This window comes from Tupaia chinensis, unplaced genomic scaffold (assembly GCF_000334495.1).
Source record: "Tupaia chinensis unplaced genomic scaffold, TupChi_1.0 Scaffold000005_2, whole genome shotgun sequence".
Taxonomy (NCBI): Eukaryota; Metazoa; Chordata; class Mammalia; order Scandentia; family Tupaiidae; genus Tupaia; species Tupaia belangeri.
Genome location: NW_006159434.1, coordinates 2646333 through 2674110, shown reverse-complemented (window position 1 = coordinate 2674110; position 27778 = coordinate 2646333). Strand labels below are relative to the sequence as shown.

Here is a 27778-nt window from a genome sequence, read left to right as displayed (position 1 = left end):
AGAAATGCTAAAAGGAGTTCTTCAAGATGGAATAAAAGGATGCCAGACAGTAATTCAAAGTCATACAAAAATGTAAAGTCTTCCAAGAAAGGAAGTACATGGACAAATATAAATACAGTATTATCATAATTTTGTTTTGTAACTCCAAGTTTTTATTTTCAACAGGATTTAAAAGAGGGAAGTGTGAACATTTATAATAAATTGATAGGGGGGTCTTCAAAAAACTCATGGAACTGTATTCTATGAAAAAAATTTATGCGTGGATTTCAAATTTCTTCTGCAACAAAATAAAATTGCATGTTAATGTCATTTCTCATTAAACATTTGAAGTCCCTCACCTCACAAGTAACTAGGTACAAAGTATATAAGGATGTAATTTGTAAGACCCATAACGTGAATAGAAGGGGTGGAGCTGTAAAAGAACAATTTTTATAAGGGATAGAAGTTAAATTCATATCAATTACAAAAAAATTCTTACAACTTTGAATGTTATATGTAATTCCTCTAGCAACCTCAGAGAAAAATCCACAATATATAATATACACAAAAGAAAATGAGAAGAGTATCAAAATGTATCACTAAAAAATAACTAAATGCAAAAGAATGCAACAATGGAGAACAGGCACAGAAAAGCTATAAGACATACAATAAATGATGTCAAAATAGAATAAGTTTCCCTGACAGTAATTTAAATGTGAATGGATTAAACTCCACAATAAAAAAGCATAGATTGGGACCAGTGGATGGCTTAATGGTTATGTTGCTGGACTCACACATAGTCTACTGGGGTTCAAGTCCCATACCCAGGGCTTAAAACTCATGCCCAGCGTGTGTGTGTGTGTGTGTGTGTGTGTGTGTACGTGTGTGCCCAAAATCCTGAGTGGAGAATGGAGGAGAAGGAATTGCAGCATGGCTATCCACCCCCCCCCCAAAGGGCATGATTTCTCGCTTTCTCTCTCTGTCTCTCCAGCAAGTGCATGAGCCCTATAGCAAAAATCTCTCTAAAAACAAACAAACAAAAATACATATATTAGCAGAATTAATATTAAAAAAAGGACTCGACTATATGCTGTCTAGAAGATAATTTCTTTAGATCTAAGGACATAACATAGATTGAAAGTAAAAGAATGGCAAAACACATCCCTTGGAGATAACCAAAATATTGCTAGAATGGCTATACTAATATTAGACAAAATAGACTTTATGCCAAAGATTTTTACAAGAGAAAAAGAACGATAATATTTATTGACATAAGGGTCAATTCACCAAGAAGACATAATAATGATTAAACACACACACACACACACACACACACACACACACACACACAATATATCGGAACTCTGATACATATCAAACAAACACCAATAGAAATGAAAACAAAAATATACATATTTATATCAATAGTCAGAAAGTTCAGTCCCACTTTTGATAGTGGCTATAACATTCGGACAGATGATTAGTAAGGAAATAGTTTGCACAATATTATAGACCAACTGGTACTAAAAGACATATACAGATCATTTCATCAAAAAACATCAGAATACATCTTTTTCTCAAGTACACCAGAAACAGATCCTGTGCTAGATCTTGTTAAGTGAAAAAAACAAAACAAAAAAAGCAAGTGTTTATAAATGAAAAAAAAGAGATTAATATCAAACAAAACATTTTTTCTGATTACAATGGAGCTAAACTAGAAGTCAGCTGCGGAGGGAAAACTAGAAAGTTTAGCTACGTGGAAATTTGACAACTCACACTCATACAGCAAATTGATCAAAGAAGAAATCACAAGAGAAATTAGAAAATATCTTGAGACAGGTGAAAATGAAAGAACCACATATTGAAACAGCTGCAATAGAAGTAGTCTTACAGGGATGTTTAAAGCTATAATTACCCGGTACCAGCAGATGGCGTAACGGTTATGTCTTTATACTCCACATAGTCCACCACAGTTCAAGCTCCTGACCTGGCAGCTTAAAACTCACACTGCGCACATGTGCATGCATGCTCAAAATCCTAAGAAAAGAATGGAAGAGAAGGGACTGTGGCATGGCCGGTCCCCCTGGATTGTGATTTCTCACTTCTGTCTCTCTCATATAGCCTATAGCAAACATCTCTAAAAATAAATAAATAAATAAGTAAATAGAAGAAAGAAAAATGAAAACAAAAAGCTGTAAATGTTCACATTAAAAAGTACAAATGGGGCACATGTACCCAGGTGGCATAGTGGTTAAGGTGTTGAACTCCAATATAGCTGACTATGGTTCAAGTCCTAGACTCAGCAGCTTGAAATTAACACCAGGCACGTGTGTGCATGCCCCAAATCAGGAGAGGAGATTTGAGTAGAAGGGATCGTGGTGTAACCATCCTCCCTGAGGGATGATTTCTCACTTTCTCTCTGTTTCTCCAGGAACAGCATGTGCCCTATAACAAAAAATCTCACTCTCTCTCTAAAGAAAAAAAAAAAAAAAAAAGAAGAAGAATGGGGCCAGCTATTCACATGGTGGTTAAGGTAGCTGGATCCTATGTGGCTGACTTTGTGGATCAAATCCTGCCAGCTGGTGTGTCTACATGCATGCCCCAAATCCCCAGAGGAGAATGGAGAAAAATGTATTACAGCATTGCCATCCCGCCTGGATGGTGATCTCTCTCCCCCGCCCCCATCTCTGGTGATTGCACACACCACATAGCTAAATCTAAAATAAATAAATAAACAAACAAATAAAAAGACAAGAATGACCTCAATTTACCAATCTAACTTCACACCTTAAGGAACTAGAAAAGAGAAGCAAACCAAATCTAAATTAGCAGAAAGGAAAAAAGAAGAAATTTTAGAGCAGAGATAAACAAATAGAGAATAGAAAACTAAATCAAGAGTTGGTTCTTCAAAAAGGTTGTCATATTAATAATACTTCAGCTAAATTAATCAGAAAGAGTAGATACAAATATCTAAAATGTGAAATGAAAGAGGAGAAATTACTATCAATTTTATAAAAATGAAATGTTCACAAAAGCATGTTTAAAAAATTTTACAATGGGTAGTCAATATAAAGTGGACAAATTCCTAGAAATACATATACTGCCAATACCAAATCATAAAAAATAAAAAATGAGAATATATCTGTAACTGGAATAACATCAAATAAGTACTTAAGCATCCCCTCCACCCAAAAAATGCCCAATACTGTATGGTTTTACTCATGAACTATATCAATCATTGAAAGAGGAATTAACACCAATCATTTCCCAAATCTTCCCAAATTTGAAGATGATGGAACATTTACTGACGAATTGTATGAGGCCAGCATTGTGTTGATACAAAAGATAGGCAGCTATTGCATGGAAAGAATACACCAGAACAATATTTATTAAGAATATTTTTCTCCTTAATGTCCTTCCTCAGACTCTACTCCTTCGCCTGCCCTCTAAGTAACGTGATTGAATGTGTAAAATAAATATAAATAAAAAGGAATAAAACATTTAAAGAAAGAATATTAATGTAAAAATTCTCAATAAAATACCAACAAACTGAATTCAACACCATATTCAAAGGATTAAGCATCTGACCAAGTGGAATTATTTTCTGGAATGCAATAATGGTGCAATGTACTAAAATCAATAAATGTAATATACCACATTAACAGAGTGCAGGGTGAAAACCACAATTATCTCAACTCTCAACTGATGCAGAAAAAACACTCAACAAATTCAACAATACCCTTTCATGTACACAATGGAAATATGAACAGAATTTTTTTTTATCTCAACATAGTAAGGATTAGATACAAAAAGTCCACAGTAAACACAATTCAATTGAGAAAGACTAAAAGTTTTTCCTCAAAGATTAGGAAAAAAGACAAAGATACCTACTTTCATTGTGAAAAATGATATGATGATTCCTCAAAATATAAAACATAGAATTATTATATGATTTAGCAATTCCATTTCTGATACATACATAAAAAATTAAAAATAGGAACTAGAATAGATATTAATACACCCATGTTTATAGTAGTATTATTTATATTAGTCAAATAGTGGGATCACCCTGTGTGTCCACTGAGAAATGAATATGTTAACAAATTATGACATATGAATGCAATGAAACATTATTCATCTTCAAAAGGGAAAGAAATTTGGACACATTCTGACACATGGGGAAACCTTGAAATTATTACACTGATACAAGCCAGTCACAAAAGGAAAAATATTGTATTATTCCTCATTTTTTTTTTGAAGAGGTTTTATGCTATAGGGTATGTGCACTTGTCAGAAAGACAGAGAGACAGAAAGCTAGAAATCACCCCTTGGGAGGATGGCCACATTGCAATTCTCCTCTCGGGATCTTGGGCACGTACTCACACGCACCCGACATGAGTTTAAGTCACCTAGTACAGGACTGGAACCACGATCAACTACATGGGAGTCCAGCGACATAGCCATTATGCCATCTGCTGGTTCTGTTTTATTCCTCTTTTTATAACATTATTTTTACATACATATTTTTCAAATTTACATTTGATCACTGTATATCTTTACAATGTACAACATAGCTTTTCCCAGCATGAATACAGTGCATATTAGTCAAGTCTAAGACATTACCATATACATTATTATCAACAGATAACTTCACTTTTGTGGCTATTAAATGTTTGTTTTCCTATTTTCCATTTTTTTTTCCTTTTTTTGGAGAGGTTTTTGCTCTAGGGCGCGTGCGCTCGCCAGACAGAGAGAGACAGAGAGATAGAAAGCGAGAAATCACCCCCCAGGGAGGATGGCCACACCACAATCCCTTCTCCTCTATTCTCCTCTCGGGATCTTGGGCACGCACGCACACGTGCCCAGTGTGAGTTTAAGCCACAGGGTCCAGGACGCGAACCGCGGTTGACTATGTGGGAGTCCAGCTACATAGCCATTATGCCAACTGCTGGTCCCTTAAATGTTTATTTTCCTGATCCTCCCTCCCTCTTATGCCCTCTTACCCACTCATTATTACCCACTCTCTCCTATACTGTTTCTAGTATCTACATTTACCCTCTCTACTATTAGACAAAAATATAGAACACTTCATGAATTTTCATATCACCCTTACACAGGGAACATGCTTATCTTCTCTGTATCATTTCAATTTTAGTATATGTGCTGCTGAAGTGAGCATTATGATTCCTCTTATATGAGGTTCCTAGAATAGTCAAATTGAGAGACATAAAATAGAGTGGTAGTTTCCATAGGTTGGGGGCATTGGGAGATGGGAAGTTATTATTTATTGGGTACAGAGTTTCAATTTAGGAAGATAAAAATTTCTGGAGAACGATGGTGATAATGGTTACACAATAGCGTGAGTGTGCTTAATTCCAGAGAACAGTATACTTTAAAATTGTTGAAATGGTAAAATGCATGTCATATACATTATACCACAATGAGAACAAATAAGTAACAAATAAAGAATTCTCAGGTTGGCCATGTAGCCTAGTGTTTAAGTGAGCTAATTCCACGTGGCTGAACGAGGTTTAATCCTGGGCCCCGGCAGCTTTAAAAATATACTGGGTGCATGCGTGTGCTTGCCCCAAATATTGACAGTATAGAGAAATGGAGGAGAAGGGATTATGGTGAGAGTAGTTTCTCCTTTTCTTCTCTGTCTGTCTGAAAAGCACCCACATCATCCAGCAATTAAAAGAAAAAGAAAGAAAAGAAGGGAGTATGGATGTTGGATATATGGGGTTTCTCTGTTCTATTTTCACTCTTTTTCCGTAAATATAGAAATTTTCTAAAAAACTGTTAAAAGTAGGAAAACAATATTCATGAACTGTATCTTATGGTTAATTTTTATTTGTCCTCTTGACTGGGCCATGAGATACATAGATACATGGTCAAACATTACTCTGGGTGTGTCTGTGAAGATGCTTTGGATGAGACTAAAATTTGAAAAGGTAGACTGAGTAAAGTAGATTACCTAGCATCACTACTGTGTGTGAGCCTCATCTAGTCAGTTGAAGACTTTAATAAATCAAAAAAAATCCCCAAGTAAGAGGAAACTCTTTCTCTTTGATTGCCTTGAAGCAGGACTTTGTTCCCTGTCTTTATACTTAAACTGAAACATCAGATCTCCCTCAGACTTCTGACCTTTGGACTGAAACCATACCATAAGCTCCCATGTTTCTCAGGCCTTCCTACTCTTGACTGGAAGTGTCCCATCACTTCTCATGAGTCTCAAGTCTGCCAACTGCAGATCTTGGGACTAGTTAGTCTCCACAACTGTGTGAGCCAATTCTTTATAATCTTTCTCTTTTCCTTCCTTTTTTTCTTCTTTCCTTCCTTCCCTACTTAAATTCCCTCCTTTATTCCTTCCCTCTCTCTCTCTGTCCCTTTCTCCTTCTCTCTTTTCATTCTTTTCAACTCATTTCCTCTTTCTCTCTATGTGCACGCATGCACACACACACAGGGAAACACACATGCACAAACACATACACATACACACACTCATTGGTTCAGTTTCTCCAGAGAATGCTGACAAATACATCAAAATATGACTCAGAAATACACAAAATGCATCGGAGATTCAGATGTAGAAAATATGAAAGCAAAGAAAGGAGACATGAATAATATCAAAGATTTCACATAAATTTAATCAAAATTCTAAAGAAAAAAGAAAGAATGAAGTAAAGGCTGTATTTGAATGAATATGGCTAAGAGTTTCTAGATATGCAGAAAAAATCTGACCTAAAAATGCTGGAAGTCCAGAGAATCCACACTTAATGTGGCAAAAAAGAATGCAAAACATTAAAGACAAAAAAAGAGCAGTCGGATGAATTATCTTCAAGGGAACAATATTTAGACAGTCATTTCTTCAACAATAATGGAAATCAATGAAAATGGTAGGTCATCTTCCATGTTTTGAAAAGCATGTGTCAAGTAAACAATAACTGAATAAGTTTATATTGGCCAGTCTTAAATAAAATTACAAATAGACTTTAAACATAAGGACAATAATCCCAGTTTAAAAGTCTGACATTTGAGAAAAGATGAAGAGAAAATAATGTGACTATGTAGGTATAATTAAAAGCACATTAATTTTATTAAAATTAACATATTGTATCATGAAAACAAAATGGAATTTGAACAAATTTGAACAATAACTTATGGAAGGTGATGTTGAATTCAATTACAGTATTCTAAATTTCTTGTATTATTCTGGAGGAGGAAATTGACATTTACTAATTGTTTTAGTTTAGTATGAAAGTTTTAAATTCTAGGTACTATAGAATAGCATATGAATGACTATAAGAATAGCATATGAATTCATCTAAACTAGGAGGGGGAAGTAAATGGAATACAAAAATAATCAATGCAAAAGAAGTTTAGAAAAAAAAAACAGAAAAAACACTGAATAGACAAAATACATGGAGAGCACAAAATAAGATGATAAATACAGACAACATCTATTGATAATTTAATTAAATCAGAATTAATGCAAAACAGTCATAACCAACAAACTACCAAAGTTGTAAATAAAGATAGAAAGACTTAGCGTGCTTGTTGAAAGCTGTATTAGAGCCTGAGGCAAAGAGAAATATCAGTAAATTCATTTTAGTTTTTTTTACAAATGATATAGTGTGATCATTGTGAGCTTTTGCCCTCTAAAATATTGCATCAAAATATTATTTATCTTGATTACTGAGAATTTTTGTTTCTCCTTAAAGTGTGTATTTGAGGCTTCTCCTTCGTCCTGGCCTTTTTGAAAATGAATGACTAGAGACAGCATTATCTAAAGAGGCAGAGCTTTTGCCCTTATGTCTACGTCCAAGTCTCACATCAATGCACTTGTTTGACTGAACTTAAATCACCTACAGAGACCATGTTCAATGGAGTCTTGGAAATGTATGTTTTTAGTTTCTAGGGTCTGTGGAACATGAAGACATCCTATAGGGATGGTGGAATAGATATTGACTTCCAATATATTCTACCCCCTACGAGTAGTTCCATTTTTTTTTTCTTTTTGTCCACTTAAATCTGCCTTCCTTTTCCTTTATTATTATTTTTTTATTATTATGGTTTCTACTTTTTTAAAAGAGATTTTTGCTGTAGGGCACATGAACTCCCAGAAAGAGAGAGAGAGACAGAGAGACAGAAAGTGAGAAATCACCCCCCCAGGGAGGATGGCCATGCCACAATCCCTTCTCCTCCATCCTTCTCTCTGGATCTTGGGTACACACGCACAAGCTCCTAGTGTGAGTTTAAGCCACCAGATCTGGGATTCAAACCGTAGTCGACTACATGGGAGTACAGTGACATAGGCATTACGCCAACTGCTGGTCCCAGTTTCTACTTTTTTAATTAGTTAAAATAACTTTTTATAGTGTCTTTCAGTTTATTCTTTCAAGTATTTTGATGATATTCATTTTGTTTGTAGGGTTTATTACCTTACTGTTATAGATCATGTCTCCTGGACTTTTGAGTTTATTTTTCTAATACACTTATCTTCAGCAAGAAACCTATATCTTTTTCCTGTGGTAGTCCTGTGTTCTCTGTTGGGTAAATGTTGCAGGTTGGCTTTCCTAAAGAGACTCAAACAGAGATTTGCATGTAAGTTTTTTTTTGTTATTTTTTATTTTTAAGGGCCTGCTGCTAGGCTCAACACTTGCTATGCAGTTTTAACAGATGTCTCAACTCATCCTACAAGGAATATTGAAGAATTGTCTCAATGGGTCAAGTGAGTTTGATTTTTATACTGTCATCTTCACCAGACTTCGGAGGCAGGCTGCCCTGAGCAGGGGATAAGCCTCTAGGCAAGCTGACTGTTTTCAGCAGAGGTAATCCCCATAGGGACTGTCAGCTAAAGGTTTTGTCAGACCTTCCTCCTTACAGCTGGGGAAAATAAGTCCATTTCTTTAAGGAGGACCTGGGTGGCCTGTCAATGCATTCACCACAGTTGCTAGACAATTTTTACATTTGTTTTTGGTGGGTTCCAGTCAGGGTTTTCATGTTCATCTTTTAGCCTCAAGATACTTGCAGCAGATGAATGGTATAAAATTGAATCCATAGGCACATTTGGTGTCTGCTTTAAACATCACTTTTCTAAGGAACTGTTTTTTAAATTTAGAGGTTCCAGGCAGAAAACAAATTCTTTATTGCGTCCTTAGACTGAGTAGAAAAAAATGTTTCCATTTTGTTTTTAGCAAAGGGTCAGCCTTTTCAGAGTCCTACATTTATGCTATTTCAAATATAATTCCCTGCTTTACCTTGACTCAAGACCACATCGCTTATCCCCACATGGATATTAGCCTCCATGCCTGCCCTAGGTCTGTGCTATATTCTATATTCGGTACGATTTCCCTTGATCACCAGAGTTGGCTAAGCTTGTCAGTCTAGGTTAGAGATTTTTCTGACACTTAAGGAGTTCCCTTTCTTTCTTTGAGCACAGATGCATATTAAACATTTTGGTCATGTTGAATGTAACATTTACACACAGTTTTAGCATTCAGTTCTGTCCACTTTATTTTTAAAAACAAAAATCTCCAAAATCCTTTTAATTCTCCATAGCATGTTAAAAAGACAGGGTTACTTTTCTTCCTCCTTGTTGCTAAAATCGCCCTTAGACTATTTGACTATATGCTTAGAGACAAAATATTAAAGTTGGAAGACCACATCTTTATTTTACTTTGTTAATTATTTTTGAAACCTTTTGCAGAAAGACTAAATATTCTCAAGTAAATATCGTAACAATATATTTTAGTATAATGCCGTAAACTATGGAGGTGATGCTTATGAAGTAGCTTGACCTGATTTTTATAAAGACCAATTATATGCACCAAGGTAATAAAATTGTTTATAACATAATAGGTCATTGCCTGATAAATTCTATAAACTGTTAGTAATATAAAATATATTTAATTTATAGATTTATATATATATATGTAAATGTAGGTGCTAGCTCGGTAGCCTAATAGCTAAAGGAGCTGGATCCTTCATGGCTAATTGCAATTTGAATCCTGGTCATGGCAACTTGAAAAAAACATGATTGTGTGTGTGTGTGTGTGTGTGTGTGTGTGTGTGTGTGTACGTGTGTACACAAAATCCTGACAGGTTAGAGAAATGGAGGAAAATTAATTGTTGTGTGACCATGACTCACTGGGGAGGTGCTTTCTCCCTCTCACTCTGTCTCTTCATCTTTCCTTTCTCTTTCTTCAGTTTCTTACCAAGAATTATATGTTATATGGGCTTCTGTGATTAGTTTCTATCTTCTTCTTTTTTTTTTTTAATTTCCAGAGGGCATGTGCCTTGTCAGAGAGAGACAGAGAAAGAGAGAGGGTGAAAGCATCCCCCAAATGAGGCATAGTCACACTACAATCTCTTCTCCTTCTGTTGGAATTTGGGATACATATGCACAAGAACCTGGCATGGTTTTTTAAAGTGCTTAGGCCAGATTCAAACCATGTGGTATCTGGCTCCCTTAACTGCTTGGCTATGGTGTTGGCCCTTGTGTCTTCTTTCACTTGGTATTGTATCTTCAAGGATTTTCCTTTCAATAGAAAATATCAGTAAATTTTTTTTTTACCATTTTTATAGCTGAATAATGCTAAAATGAATGTTTATACTATAATTTGCTTATCTCTACATTCATTGGTAGATATCTGAGTAGTTTCCACTTTTTTTTCTTGAAGAGGTTTTTTGCTATAGGGTGTATGCGCTCGCCAGACAGAGAGAGACAGAGAGACAGAAAGTGAGAAATCACCCATCACCCTCCAGAGGGGATGGCCACGCTGCAATCCCTTCTCCATTTTCCTCTCAGGATCTTGGGCACGCACGCACACGCACCCGGCGTGAGTTTTAATCCACCAGGTCTGGGACGTGAACTGTGGGAGTCCAGCAACATAGCCATTACGCTAACTGCTGGTCCCAGTAGTTTCCATTTTTGATTATTATGAATAATGCTGGTATAAACATTCACATATAAGTTTTTCTATGGATATAATATTTTCATTTTTCTTGGGTCTATAATTAGCAGTGGAAATCTGGGCGGTAGGGTTAAATTCTGTGTTGAACTTTTAGAGGAACTTCCAGAATGTTTTTCAGAGTGGCTGCACAAATTTTCATTTTTATTAAAATTCTCCACATCCTTGCTAACATTTACTATTATCTCTCCTTTTTATTCTAGCCATCATACTGGAAATAATGTGATTTTCTTTTTTTTTGAAGAAGTTTTTGCTATAGGGCGTGAACACTCACCAGAAAGACAGATAGAGACAGAGAGATAGAAGGGCAAGAAATCACCCCGCAGAGGGGATGGCCACGCTGGAATCTCTTCTCCTGCTTTCTTTTCTCAGGATCTTGGCCACACACACACATGCGCCTGGTGTGCGTTTAAGCCACCCAGTCCAGGACTTGAACCGCAGTCAACTACATGGGAGTCCAGCAACATAGCCATTACACTAACTGTTGGTCCCAGTAATGTGATATTTTACTATGGTATTGATGTTTAATTTCCTAATTAGTAGATTAATAAAGAAGTCATTGATAATATTTCATACATAATTTTAATGGAAAAAATTATAATTTCATTAACTCATTTTAAAATATTTTGAGACAATATTAAAATTTTCTTATAATTAGTATCTATTTGTCTGTTTTCTAGTTGTATTTCCTACAGAGAGAGAGAGACTTCCAACATGGTTTTCATGCTATACTCCACCTCTAGCCTCAGGCAGACTGAATCACCTGTCCAGTATATACAAAGGAGCTCAGAAATGCAAACCTGTGCATTGAGACAGAGAGAGAGGAGAGAGAGAGAGAGAAAGAGAGAGAGATGGATTCAATGCCACAACCCTCCAGCCTCCATAGATTTTTGCCATAAAAGCAGTGGGGCAGGAAAAATCTTCAGACAAGAGTGCAAACAAAAGGGAAAAGGGGAGCAAGGGGAAACAGGTTGAAGTGGCCAACTGAGACACTAAAGAAGATTTACGTCCAGAAAATGGAGAAACTAAAAATGAGGAAAGTCCACCTTCTGATGAAGCAGGCGAGAAAGACGTCAAGTCTGAGTAATGTCATATACCATATCTTGTTTACTTATTTATTTATTTGGAGAGGTTTTATTCTGCTATAGGGTGTGTGCACTTGCCAGAAAGACAGAGAGAGACAGAGAGACAGAAAGTGAGAAATCACCCCCCAGGGGGCATGGCCACGTCACAATCCCTTCTCCCCCATTCTCCTCTCAGGATCTTGAGCATGCACACACACATGCCCGGCATAGGTTTAGACCACTGGGTCCGGTACTTGAACCGCGGTCGACTACATGGGAGTCCAGCGACATAGCCATTACGCTAAGTGCTGGTCCCTCATATCTTATCAATGGTCCCAGAGGAATATTTTTATCAACTATTTTATAAATGCAAGTTTTTTAGTAGCTCTAGAAACATTTTTATGGAGGGAATCACATTTCATCCCATTTTTAAAATGTAAACACTTTTTTGTAAGAGGTGAAATCATTTACTGGTTGTTTATTTTTTGGTACAACCAGAAAATAGTGAGATATTTGCTTAAAGGAAGCTTTGGCTCCCTTGCATGTCATCTTAACATTCCATAGATGGGGATGGGTGGGTAGCTTTTATATCCTAAGTACAAAGCATACTAACTGGCAGTTTGGAGTCACAGTCATGCATTTAATGTGTCTTGAATATTTTAAATTATTTCTATTATGTTTTTAGTAGTATTGTTTCCTAAAGAAAACCATACTTTGATTGTTGCTCCCTCTGTCAGAATTTTGTGCACTGTGCAACATCTTTGGTCGTGGTAGTTCAATTTTCCTAATAATTTTGTTAACGTTCTGTGAAAGATTGGAAATTTGAGTATGTAGTGTGTATGATAGTAAATTGTGATTTGGTGGGACTTACATAAAAGCTTTCAACATTTGAAGAGAGTGATTCTTGATATCCTCTTAAGGAAAATTTGCCTACAAATTTGAAGATGGAATGTCACTTCATTTTAAAAAATCACGATACTTAGTTTTTAAATTTTTGTTATGTATCTTAGGAATCAGGTACAAATTAAAATGTCTGTACTGATTCTTGACATGACCAATAAATCTCAATTACACAAAAAAACAAAGAAATGCTAACCTGAGCCCTTTTCTTGTAGATCCATTTGCATTACTGTTACACTATTGTCTGACTCCTATAATTTCTACTGTCATTAGTTTCACAATGAAGTTCTGGAAGGTATGTAAAAGAATAACCCTGAAAGAAATAGCCACACTGTCTCTGATTTTAAAAAGCTAAATGACTGGGGCTGACAGGTAGAATGGTAGTTAAGGTGCTGGACTCCCATGTGGCTAAAAACAGTTCGGTTCCTGGACCTGGCAGCTTGCTTTCTCACTCTCCCTTTCTCTCTGTCTCGATCTGGTCAAAACTGAAGAATAATCATAATAATTAAAATTTAAAAATTGAATCTTTAAAAAAATTAAAAAATAAAAAGTTAAATGACAAAGAGGCAATTTTCTGTGTGATGTTTTTTATTTTTCCCAGTCTCCATTAAATGACAATGTGGCAATTTTATCTGTGATGTTTTTTATTTTTCCCAGTCTCCATTGACATTCATTTAAATTCAAAATCTTACAGGTTAGAGAAGAAGTAATAGGGAAGTTATACTCTGAGATATTTTACTTTCTTTTACTTTCTTTAGTCTCTCCTCTACCATATTAATTTGCTATATTTCTTTAACTCATAAAAAATAAAACAATTTTGTGGCAATTTTATCTGTGATGTTTTTTATTTTTCCCAGTCTCCATTGACATTCATTTAAATTCAAAATCTTACAGGTTAGAGAAGAAGTAATAGGGAAGTTATACTCTGAGATATTTTACTTTCTTTTACTTTCTTTAGTCTCTCCTCTACCATATTAATTTGCTATATTTCTTTAACTCATAAAAAATAAAACAATTTGGGACCAGCAGTTAGCATAATGACTATGTCACTGTAGTCGACCGTGGTTCGAGTCCCGGACCCCGTGGCTTAAACTCACGCTGGGAGTGTGTGGGTGCATGCCCAAAATCCCAAGAGGAGAATGGAGGAGAAGGGATTGTGGCGTGGCCATCCCCCCGGGGGGGGGAGGGTGATTTTTCGCTTTCTGTCTTTCTGTATCTCTCTTTCTCTGGTGAGCACACACACCCTATAACAAAAATCTCTCAAATAAAAAAAATTAAAAAAAAGTTTTAGAAGAAACATTTCAACCCAAGATAGAATGGTTAACAAATAACTCTTATAGACATTTGAATTTGCAAAACATTAAAAAAAGACAAAACTAGTGTGATGCCAAAAATCATATTAAAAGCTGTCATCAGTAATGTGTGTGTCATGTAATCAGTTTCAGAACCTGCAATTTACTTTTTGCTCGATATGACTATTTTTAGGGAATTAACTTTGTATTTATTTTCACACTGAAAAAGAAAATTCTGTTTATCAACTGAATCTTCACAGTTAGAAATTCTCTTACTCTGACAGTAGTATTAGTAAAGGTAGTAGTCAAATTCAGGCTTTAGACTTAAAGTTTTTTAAGGAATATGAAATAGGGTTATTTTATTTACTTTTTTTTTATTTTTTAAAGGAATTGAAAGACAAAGCAATGATATTGAGACACAAGAGAGCTTGGAAATGGAAATGAGAAAGGGGGCAGGAGCATCTGCATATGTGGCTAGTTAGAAAAACAGGTCAAGGCAGAAAGTTCCCTGCCTAAGGTAATGTAGGCAGGAGATTGCCAGTGAGGTATGTCTAGATGATTAAGCCACATTTAATATAGCCAATGAGATGAATCAGTAGGCCCAGACACATTTGTTAGAGGCAATGACATAAGAACAACCATAGAGGCAATGACATAAAAACATTCAGTGGTCTCAGTCAATGATCAACCGACATGATCTAGATTAAAAATTATAAATATTGCAGAATGTTACTGCTGGGGCCTTTTTGAGGCACTGTTTCTTTGTCCACTCAGGCCTGCTTCTACCTCTCAGGAGGATACTTCTACTTCTGCTTGATAAACTACTTTTCCTTTCATTCTTGGTGTGTTTCTTTCAGGTGTTTGAAACTCTAGGAACCTGGGTATCATCAGAGAAGCCATCTCCCAACAATATCAAACAAGAGTAAGATTTGTGATATACTAAGCAACCTTGCTTTAGAAATTATAATGTTCTCTATTTTTATTCTCTAGAGAAAGAAACCCTAAAGCTAAATAGGCAGTGCACTGGGTTCAAGTACCATTTTGCAATAGTAATGTATTTTATACTCTAGGAAAACATTTGTTATCAGTATTTTTTAGAAATTCACTCAGCAGTTAACTTGTTATGATATTCTACCTTAAACCACTCTAGAGATAAATACAATCTAAGCATTTACTTTCTAATGAGGTAGAAAACTGTTTATGACCTCTTCAGCAATAATCTCAGAAATGTAAGCACACTGAAAATTACCCATTTTTATCATCCCAGTGAATTTTTATTAAAGTAGAATTTAGTAAGCTGTTTTCAGATCGACTGACTTAAATAAAACTGATGTATAAAAAGTCATACTAATAAAATTACTGAGACAACTGATCGTAATATTCAGTTAATAGCAGAAAACCGAATTCACCGAATTTAACTATTTCATTAGTATGGTTTACCTTAGATTCTTGAAGGGTCATCAGCACTAACAATGTCATGTTAAATAGTCTTTATCACTTAATCATTTGAGTGGAAGCCATAGTCTCTGATTGGTTTATCACTTTGGTGAGTGAACAATTGAAAATATAGAAGAACAATGTTGTTTAAACCTTGGGAAGTTTGCCTAGATGTTTGGTCATGTTTTCTCATTGTTCCAGAAGAAGAATATAGACAATTAAAGGTAATATTCCATTAAGTTGTAATCCCTTTTTCCACATGTACTCAGCAACATTGCTATCAAATCTTTATTTAATACCTAACTTTCTTCAAATTATTGTTTATGCGTATTTACATAATTAAAATGACTAAAGATTAAAATTGGCTTTTATGCCTGGTCCATGAGTACTTATTACTGTCAAGTTCATTAACTGGTGTCAGATTTCTAATAGTATCTACAATAAGAGACAATATACACCTGTAATGCAGTGGAAAGAACACTGACATGGCCATTAGATCTGGAACTTCATCCTGACTTTGCCAGTAACTGTATTCTCAGAACAACTCTCTGATTTTTCTAGACCTCATTTTCTTTAACTATAATGCAGGATTATAGGACAACTGTATACTTTTGGATCTTTTTCAAATGCTGTATTTCATGAAGCTATAATAAGAATGTTCTCATAAGTCCCATAAATGAGTGTCAATTACACTTGTTTTTTTTAAAAGGAAATCTACCTTAATATAAACTTCATAATATGCTAATTTATAGAAAAGCAAGAGATCTTAAACTAAAATTATCCTTCTCAGTAGAGATAGAAAAGGACTCTAAAAATACATTTATTAATAAATTTATTAGCATAAATTTTCTCTTTTCTAGTGAATTAATGTGCTTTGTTGTTTGACACTTATTAAGGTGTAGCTGCTACTATCTTACATGCATAATATACTTAGTAAAATATGCTTAGTTTAGAAGTGGTTTAGTAGTAACATTTTCTTTCAGATACTTGATAGGATTGCACATCTAGGTCTCATGGGTTAGATGGGGTCCTATGACCAGTTATGGTCAATTAATTGTGAGCAGATGTCACTTACAGAAAGAACATTTAATTGCCAATAATGCAATTATTATGCAGTACTGTTTTCCCTGTGGTACATGATTGATAATCTCTAAAATGATGTCTCTTCTGTCAGCCTAATCCCTGTGTGACTCAGAAGAATAAAGGCAATCCTGAAAAGGACATATATCAAGAGCACGAAATAAAACTGCATTACTTTATGCTGCTGAAATTTTAGAATTCCTTCCACAGTATGACTTAGCTTGCCTCAGTGAATACAAATGCGATATTAAAAGGAACATTTTGAGTTGGTGCCTTTTCAAGATCTTTTAAAGTGTTGTGCTCAATTGAATTAACTATGCTATTCAAATTCATTTAAAAATACTTGTTGAGGGCCTTCTATGTAGTAGGTAGTAATTTAGGTGTTGGGAATACATTGGTGTAAAAATTAGTCCTTTCCCTCATAGATGCTCTATGCATTACAATGAGGTGGGACATGATGTTCTTTTCCCTGTCCTTTTCAGACACACTCTCTATCCTTCTCCACCTGCACTGTGCTCCAGGAGGTTTATCCTTAAGGTAAAATCAACAGGCATCTTATTTGACTACTGATTAGGTTTGTCAAGTGGGATGTTGCAGTCTAATGCAGTTGGAGAATAAAAGCTGGAGAATTAAATTGATGTATTTATTCCTCTTGCTCTCTGATTCTGTCCTTCTTTCAAGGTCACAAGGTCTTAGTTCAAGTACAGTGGCATTGTCCATGTAGCTTTCCAATCTAAGTTCTGGTAATCACACGCTCTCCTTGCCTAGGTATGTAATGCCTCCCCACTGTTGCTACCCCTGAAATACTGCACCATTCTTGTTAGTTTTTCTAAATCCTCTTCACACTCTGGTACCCATTTCTTTATTAAACTTTCTTTAAATTACTTTCTTTGAGTATTCTCTCTGTTTATGTCTAGACATTTACTGATATAAAGATATGAGCAATAAGAAATATAAACATGTATACACACATGTACACACATGTACACACACACAGAGGAGGGTACTTCAAAAAGCTTGTGAAGAGATGGAATTGGGAACCAGCAGTTTGTGTAATGGCTATATTGCTGGACTCCTACGTAGTTGACCACGGTTCGCGTCCCGGACCCGGTGGCTTAAAACTCACGCTGGGTGCGTGTGCGTGCGTGCCCAAGATCCCAAGAGGAGAATGGAGGAGAAGAGATTGTGGCATGACCATCCACCCTGGGAGATGATTTCTCGCTTTCTGTCTCTATGTCTCTCTCTGTCTGTCTGGTGAGTGCACATGCCCTATAGTGAAAACCTCTCCAAAAAAAAAAAAAAAAAGAAAAGAAATAAAGAAATGGAATTAACTTATCAGTTTATTTTGGTGTAAAATTTGTTTGAAATGGATGTAGTTTTTATAATACTCATTTTACATAAACAAATTTCTCATACATATACCTATCTCAATCTCATATACACATATATATGCATAAAATTATAATGAATAATAAATGCTATGAAGAAAAATATAGTGAGGTAAGGAATAGACAATTCCCAACAAGTACTATTTTGTAAAAGAATTATTTATTTAACTCCATTTGTTATTATTTTTAAATTTGACCCATGAGAGAGACAGAGAGAAAGGGAAAGGGAGAAAACAAGCTTCCAGGTCTGAGACTTGAACAGCAGTCGGGCCATGTCGGAATTCAGCACCCTTAACCACCATGCCAACTGCCAGCTCAACAAGTACCATTTTAAGTTTAATAGCCAAGGAAGATCCCTGTTAAGGAAATTATTTTAAGCAGAAACCTGAAAGAAAAGGGATAGTGAATCATACAAGAATCTAGAGGAAGAGCTGCTGTATACAATGAACAGCAAAACCAAATTTCTGAAAGCAGAAACAAGATTAGTGTGTTGGAGGATTTACTGTGTTAGACTGCAAGATGTCCAGTGTACTTAGGCCAGAATGCATGACGAGTAGAATAGTATTTTACTTCTTTGTGTTGCTAAGAACAGAAATATCTAATCTTTATAGAGAATAAAAATCTGTAAGAACTCTCCTCAGTTTTCCTATCAGCCAGGTTCATGGGTGCACATGCAGCTGTACCCTGCATGCTTAGGTGAACCCAGCATCCAGATTCTCGTGTTGATCAAGTATTATATTGCAGTGCCCCAATGTCTGTGCCACCACCACTGGGCAACACAAATTCTCTTCATCCATAATCTATAACTACCTACTACAAAAAGCCACTAGAAAAATGGGTGTGGGATTTGAACTGGAACTGACTAATAAAACATAACCAAATGGCCAATGGGTGCAAAATGAGCCCACAATAGTATACAGCTATATAACCCAATCAAATAGCTAAAATGAATAAGATAAAAAACAAATTATGGTGAAATAGTAAGGGGTATTCTCAACACAATTGGTATTGGCTATTAGCACTTTGCACTTTACAAATATTTAATATCTTCTATCCAGGTTGAATAAATGAGTATACTGATGTTACCAATTCACTTTTAACAAAAATACATAAATATTTACATCAGCATATATTTTATTTTATTTTATTAATATATTTTATTTTAATTTCTTTTATGCATTCAATCCCTATACATCATTTAGCTTGTAAAGTGAATTTTCCCAACGTGGATACACTTAGTAACAGTCTAGTTGAAGATAATATACATGGGAACCAGCAGTTAGCATAATGGCTATGTCGCTGGATTCCCACGTAGTCGACCGCGGTTCGTGTCCCGGACCCGGTGGCTTAAAACTCACGCCGGGCGCGTGTGCGTGCGAGCCCAAGATCCCGAGAGGAGAATGGAGGAGAAGGGATTGCGGCGTGACCATCCCCCCTGGGAGGTGATTTCTCGCTTTCTGTCTCTATGTCTCTTCTGTCTGTCTGGCGAGCGCACGCGCCCTACAGTGAAAATCTCTCCAAAAAAAAAAAAAAAAGATAATATACACATCATCATCAACTGATAATAATCCATTTCTGTGCTCCATAAATGTCTTGCCTCTCTATTTTTCTCCTTAATGTCTTTCCTCACACTCTCCTCTTTCTCCCACCCTCCTCTTTCTCCCACCTTCTTCCCACACTGTATCCAGTGTCCATAACCATTTTCCATGTTTCAATATCCTCTAATGTTTCAGTTTCTACCATAGAGTGTGGACAGTCGGTATATATTTAGTGGAGACATACAATGTTTCTCTTTCATAGCCTGGTTTGCTTCACTCAGCAGTAAATCTCCCATATTTGTCCATTTTCTATCAAAAGTCAGGGTCTTATGGTGTTTTATGGCTGAGTAGTATTCCATAGTGTTCCATGTGCCACGCTTTCTTAATCCATTCATCTGTTCATGCACATTTGGGTTGGTTTCATGTCTTAGTAATTGTGAATAAAGCCACAATAAATATAGATGTGCAAGTACTTTTACAACTAAGGATTCTTCTGTCCTTGGGTAGATACCCAGGAGTGGGATTTCTTGGTCATATGGTAGTTCTAACTGTAGATTTTTGAGGAATCTCCAAATTGTTCTCCACAGTGGCTGGACCAATTAACATTTCCATCAGCATCATAGGAGAATATACTTAACAAATATTTAGAGAAGCATTATAAATGATATAAATGATTGGAAACCACTAAAATATCAATAATAGATTGGATATATTGTAGTATGTACACCAAGAAACGTGAACAAAACCCAACTGTATACATCAATTTGAGTGGATATCATAAACCTAAGTTTGATGGAAAGTATCCAGATACATGAGAAAAAGTAATTTATGGTTCTATTCATATATCTACAAAAAGCAAGCAAGTGAACCTCAAATATAGTGGTAATAAGTTGCATGATTAGTAACAAAAGACAAAGAAAATTGCCACAAAATTACATTAAAGTTAAGATAGTGATATTCTTTGATAGAGAGTATAGGCATATCTCATTTAACAACTAAGTTCCATTCTTATGACTACATCATTAAGCATGTTGGTAGATAAGAAAAAAACTTAAAGATGGATGTCTTGTGGTGCATTGTGACACCATAAAGAATGCATTTTTCAATAGATAGCATATGATACCACACTAGAATAATGTTAATTCTACTCGTATGGAAATCATACATTAGATAAGTGCCAGAAAGTGACAAGATACATCACAACACAATCATATAACTCAAGCACAATCATTTTTATTTGTTCTAAATACTAATATAGGTACACAACAAAGTACAAATTTATAAATGAAATATGGAGTCTTGTGTGATTATATATACTTCCTGTAATGAATCCTAACTGCAAGCTTGAGAAAATGACTGAGAAAGGGAATTCCTTGTGCTGAGAACTGGTGGTAAAGCAGAGAGGTTGTTAAGCAGGTAGGCTAGTAACTGAGGAGAGACCTTGTAGTGATTTGGAGGGGGCACAAGTGGTCTCTGGGGTTTCTGGGATAGTTCTATCTCTTCCTTCTTTCTTATTTATTTATTTTTAATTTATTTTTATTTCATGGTAGTGTGTGCACATGTAAGAGATAGAGACATATCTTGCCAGCATCTTATCAATCCATGATCCCCTTTCCCTGTCCCTCCAGTTCTTCAGCATCTTGGGCACACAACCATGCATCAGGCACATTTTTAAGCTGACTGGGGTTCCAAACCTACAGTTGGTAATGTGATTTTCAGCACTGCAATTCAGTTTGCCACTGATTGTGCCTCCAGATTGGCTTGCATTGTTCTATTTCTATCTTTTTTTTTTTTCAGTTTTAGTGTATTTCTTGACCTGATTAGTGCTTACCTCAGTTTTGGCTTTGTGATAACTTAGTGGACCATATATTTTAGTTCTCCCATTTATTTATATTGATGTGTATTATATCTTATAATGTAAAGTGGTAAGGGAAGTCCAACCTAATACTATCCTGGAAAGAATACAACTCAGAAAACTTAATGATTGTATGCATAGCAAAATGAGGTAGTTGTGAAATGAACTAATTATGAAATCAGTGAAATTAATGCTATCTTCAAAATATACCATCAGTGGTTATTAACTTAAGCTTGCTCTCCACTTTTAGAGTGTGTCTGGAAGTGTGTGCAGCCATTTATAGTAATTACAATTACTGGTTCTGCTGACTCTTAATATCCAGGACCAGGGATTTAAACATCAACCACTGTGGTATCAGATGACAGAATAGATCATTACTCTGCCCTAAATGCCAGCAGCATGTTTCAGAAACATGCAAGCTAAACTGATGTAATTTGGCAAAAAGTTTCCAAACATCTTATAGAGCTAGACTAGTTCTAAATTATGCTGTAAAACACATATGTTTAGTGCTACAAAGGACCAAACTGCTTACATGCATTAGTATGTCACATACTCCTCAAAAATCTACTTCCACTTATTGATGAATTTCTTCAGAAAATTATGTTAATATCAGGTTGCTTTAGTCAAAGCTTTTTCCTGGTCAAAATTAATTGATGTAAATGAATATATACTCTGTAGATTTGTGTCCCTAAATATTATCTTCATGTCAGTTTTTTTTTTATTTAAGTCCAAGCCAAGTGATATGTTAATTTAAAAACTTTCACATTCTAATACTTAAGGTAATTTTCAAAAAATTAATTTTATCATTTACACAATAGTATGGCTATAATAGCTCTTAAATCAGGAAAAACAGATTCCCCAGTAATTGTAATATTTTAATATACATTAGATCCCCTAATTGTCCTCAACTAATTTATAGTAATGTAAAAGTATTAGAGCTATTTTTAAGCTCTTTCAAAAACCTAATTTCAATTTTAATGGACATTTCCTTTATATCACTTTTTTTTTGCAAATCTTAAGCTTTCTAAGTCTACTTGCTAACATTTTAAAAGTTCCTAATGACAATACTTTCAAATTTATTGCAGTTTTGTGTCTATTTCATTTAAAGTATTTCCCCTAAATGTTATTTAACATTAGAACTACATTTCCCTGTGATCACTTTATCATGCTTTAACATGATTATATTTTATGTACTTTTCATTATTGCATAAAAGTGATTACTTCAAATTTATCACCAAATAAAATTATATTTTCATTATTAAATTTTATCAAATTCAAAATGGTACAGCCTAGGAAATACAGCCAATTAATGTGTTCTACCAAGAAATAACCATATCTTTATTCTTTACAGGAAAAATAAAGTTAAATAGAGTCCAGAAATCTCTGTAAGACAAGGAGAGTTGTTAAAGAAGAAATTTGTTAATCACTGAGTGGGTTCTTGATTCATTGGCTTTCCTTTATTAACATGTGGTGTTGCTCTGATTTTCATCGGTCAAAATTTGTGCTACTTTTAAAGTTAAATTCAACTTAATAAGAATTAAATGAGTGCCCGCTACTTGCTTAGCACCATATTAAATGCTGTGGTGTTCAGTGTAGAAGATTCTTTACATTTTATGAAACAACACAAAGATAGTTCATAGGAAATTACTGGCGGGAGATCCAAGAAAAATCCCATCTTTGAAAAAGTCTTGAATGAATTAATAGGTTATTTTATGAGAAAAATATACAATTAAATGAACAAACTTTAAAACATTTATTTATTTATTTATTTATTCTACGTTCATTCATTGTATATCATTGCAGCATACAAAATGAATTTTCCCATCAAGAATACACTGAATATTGGCCCAATCAAAGATATTACCATACCTATTATCTTCAACAGATAAGTTTTCCATTTTGTGTTTCTTAACTGTTTTAGTTCTTTCTTTTTTCCCTTTGATTCCCTCTCTCTCATCCTCTGCTATTTCCTACCCTCCTTCCACACTGTCTCTCATGTTCATAGTTGCTCTCCATGACTTTATACTGTTCAATGTTTCAGTTTCTGCCATAGAGTGCAGACATTTGGTATATATTAAGAGGAGACTTGTAATGCCTCTCTTTCATAATATGGCTAGCTTCACTTAAGAGTAAATCTTCCATATTTGTCCACTTTCTAACAAATGCTGGGATCTCATTTTTTTTTATGACTGAGTAATAATCCGTAGTGTATATGTGCTACACTTTTTCAATCCATTCATCTATCCATGGACATTTGGGTTAGTTCCATATCTTAGCAATTGTGAATAATGCTGCAATACACACGGGTGTGCAAGTGTTTTTCTGACTGAATGTATTCCTATCCTTTGGGTAGATACCCAAGTGTAGAATGGATCGATGATACGGTAGTTCTCTTTATAGGTCTTTGGGGAATCTCCATATTGTTCTCCACAGTGGCTGTACTAGTTTATATTCCCACCAATAGTGTAGCAGAGTTCCTTTTTCTCCACAGCCTCAACAGCATTTATCATTTTTTTAAATCATAGCCATGTTGACTGGGGTGAGGTGGTATCTTGTTGTGGTTTTGATTTGTATCTCCCTTATGATAAGGAATGCTGAGAATTTTTAAAATGCTTTTTGGCTGTTTGCATGTCTTCCTTAGAGAGTTGTCTGTTTGTCATTTTTTTTTTTTTCTGGTGAACTGCTTGAAAAATTGTAAATTCTGGTTATCAGTCCCAAATACTGAGGCATAGTTTACAAATATATTCTCCCATTTCAAGGGTTTTGATTCACCTTAATTTTTGTTTCTTTTGCTGTGCAGAAGCTTTTTAACCTGATGTAGTCCCACTTGTCTATTTTTGGGATTATTACCTGTGCTTTGGAGATGCTATTTATAAAGTTTGCCTACTCTGATGTCTCCAAGCATTTCCCCAGTGTTTTCTACGAGTAGTTTCATAGGTTGCAGTCTTAGATTTAGATCTTTGATCCACTTTGAGTTGATTTTTGTTAATGGTGAAAGATAGGGGTCCAGTTTCATTTTTCTTCAGGTGGATATCTACTTTTTCAAGCACCTTTTGCTGAAGCAAATTTCACCAGCAAGTGGCCAAGGAATTGTGGTAAGTCCTAATCAATTATTAGTTAAAGCTTTTTTAAGTAGAAAATATTCAGCATCCCTCCATTCAAAGAAGTAACGTTTCTGCAGACTCTTTTGGAAAATTGATTAGACATTTTAAAAGTTAAATTTTAATATTAATTATTTTTCTAAAACTTATTTGCCTATATAAGTCAGCAGAAAACAGATATATTTAAAATGTGAGGAAGTGAATATAAATATTATAGACTCAGAAGTATGTATTTACTTCATAAACATTTAAGTTTCTATTATGTACCAGGTGCTGTATTAGATATTTGAAATTAATTGTAAATGCAAACATTCCTTCTCTAAACGAGATTCTAATTTAGTGAAAGGAAATGAAATAAAAATGATTACTTTCAGCACAATGTTGATATTGCCCTGAGAGAAGCATGTGCAGAGTGTTATGGAAGCCTAAATGGCACCTTACTTCAATATGAAAATTTATAGGATGATTTGTTACAAAAATAAAATGACAAAGTGGGGTTTGATACATTAATAAAAAGATGAGGAAGCTGCTCTTAATGAAAGGCAAAATGTTAGAACTGTGAAACTACGTGGCATTTATGTGTAGATATTGGATGAGAAGGGTACAGCTACTTTACTCTTTATGAAGGGCTTACTTAATTCAAATTTAAGATGGATTGAGTACTGCTTTATGGGGTAGTAAATGTAAAATAACAGTGGCTAAAACACATTGAAGTTTCTTAACTTTCAGGTAAAAGTCCAATGAAAGTTGAGTGACAGCTTTCATAGTGCTTCCTAGGGTCAGAGACCCAGGTTCCTTTTGTTTTGTTGTTTTCAAACAGAATATGCCTAATGGATCTCTAGCTACAACTCTTGCATTCCACTCTGTAGCAACAAGATGAAGAGAAGGTTATATACTGCTCCTTCATGTTGGAAATATCATTTCTGCTAATATACCATTTTCTGTAACTTATTTATATGGGCATATCTAGCTGCAAAGGAGACTTTTTCTAGTGTCCATTTGCCTAGCTGAAAGCTTAAAGTTCTCTAAAGACAAAAGGGAAATGAGTATTGGAGCACAAATAATAAGCTCTGAAGTCAGAGAGGTTGTATGAAATAAGAGAGGCAAGACAAAGGACCAACCAGCAGGTGGTGGTTAAGGTGGATGGATCCCACATGTTTAATTGAAGTCTCAAACCTGACAGCTTGAAATTCAACATGCATGTGTGTGTGTGTGTGTGTGTGTGTGTGTGTGTGTGTGTGTACCCAAAATCCCTAGAGGAGAATGAAGTAGTAGAGATTGCAGCATGGCCATCCCTCCTGAGGGAGGTTTTCTAACTTGTCCCCTTTCTGTCTCTCTCTAGCATATGCCCTGTAGTAAATTTAGAAAATAAAACAAAAGATAGGTGAGATAAAGGACATAGGATAGATATCATTATATATGATAAGAAATCTAGTTTTTATTTTTTATCTTTTTAAATAATTTCATTTATTTCCTGTGTGTGTGTGTGTGTAAGAGAGAGAGAGAAATAGGGGAAGTATGCAGCATGAGACACTATTCAGGGGGCTTGTCTCTCTCAAAGAAAGGAAAGGAAAGGAAAGGAAAGGAAAGGAAAGGAAAGGAAATACAGCCAGTCCTGGATCATAGACAAGTAAGTGTTCTTTATTTTCAGGGAGGTCTCCAAACTTGAAGCTGAAACAGTTCCACATGGGTCAGCCTTGTAGAGTATTTTATTTTACTTCTATGCCACTAACTGGCACACATGTGTATTTTTTCAAATGTGGTATGCAACTATAGAAGAGTTGTAAGAAAATGGTCAGATGTGCAATTTCAGATAGGTCACTTTGGACAGAAATATAAAAAACTAACCCAGACATATCTGTAGTGAGGAACACAATTTAGGAGACTATTGCCATCTGGAAAAGAGATGATGAAGGTTGTTATTAGAAAAGTGTTTGTAGAAATGAAGAGGAAGAGAAAAAATAAGATCATATTTGGGAGGTGACATTAGGAGAAATTGGCAGCCATTTGGTCAAGGGAATGAAGAAAATCAAGGGTTCAGAGATTAGACTTAGGTTTCTGGCCTAGGAAATATAGAGAATGGCAGGTTTCTGCCTGTCTACCTGGCCTTCTGGGCAAGTGGTTGCAAATAAGTTTGCTCATGAACTTCCCCCTAAAATTTTGAAAAATCATGCATCCTTTGATACATTTTAAAGTTGATATCTAAACATTTCCGCCATGTTTAAGAATGAAAAAGATGTCATTTTCAGTGCATTGTAAATATAAACATTTTCAAACAAAACTGTTATGTAGATCATTTGCTTGCTTACTTTATTTAGAGTTGGGGACTATGTAGCTTTCCTATAACTGTGACTGTTATCCACAGTGATAATGAAGACTTTTGGGATCTCTTTCTCAGCAAATGTGAAGTCTCTCTTAGGTCCTGCTAGACCATAGTCATGTGTTGCACTTCTTCCTCTATTCTATTACCCAAGTTTTCATATTTCAGTCACTTCCCTACTAATTTCTAGTGCTTTCCATGTGCTTGATTTAAAGTTAAGCTCATTATTTGTCATTTTCTTCCTTCTATGTGGATGAGATGAATGCTATGTCCTTCTAGTTAGCCATCTTGGTCCTTGCTCCAGTACTCCTTTTTTTTAAAAAAAAAAGAAAAAAAAAGAGGTATTTTTAAAATTTATTTGCTTATTTTTGCTATAGAGCACATGGTTTGCCATAGATACAGAGAGACAGAGAAACATAAAATGAGAAATCAACCCCCGAGGGGATGACAGCACTGTAATCCCTTCTTCTACATTCCCTTTTAAGGTTTTTGGGCATGCACACACACACAGCTGGCATAAGTTTTAAGTCACCAGGTCCGAGATTCAAACCATAGTCGACTATGTGGGAGTTCAGCGATGTAACCATTATGCAATCTGTTCGTCCCTCAAGTACTTTTTTTTGAAGAGAGGTTTTTGAAATAGGGCACGTGTGCTCACCAGAAAATGAGAATGCCCCCCTTCCCCCTGGGAGATGGTCACACCACAATCCCTTCTCCTCTTGGGATCTTGGGCATGCACACACATGCACCAGGAGTGAGTTTACACCACCTGATCCGGGACTCGAACCACGGTGTACTATGTGGGAGTCCAGCACTATAAACATGTCATCTGCTGGTCCCTCAAGTACTTA

The 27778-nt window shown here is 35.3% G+C and overlaps 1 non-coding gene across 1 annotated transcript; it reads right to left on the bottom strand.

Annotated features, from left to right (window-relative positions):
* Positions 1-5051: 5051 nt before the first annotated feature.
* Positions 5052-5158, bottom strand: LOC114009461 (U6 spliceosomal RNA). Its single transcript, XR_003550878.1, has one exon. It is a non-coding gene; the product is annotated as a U6 spliceosomal RNA (small nuclear RNA).
* Between the last annotated feature and the right edge of the window lie 22620 nt (positions 5159-27778).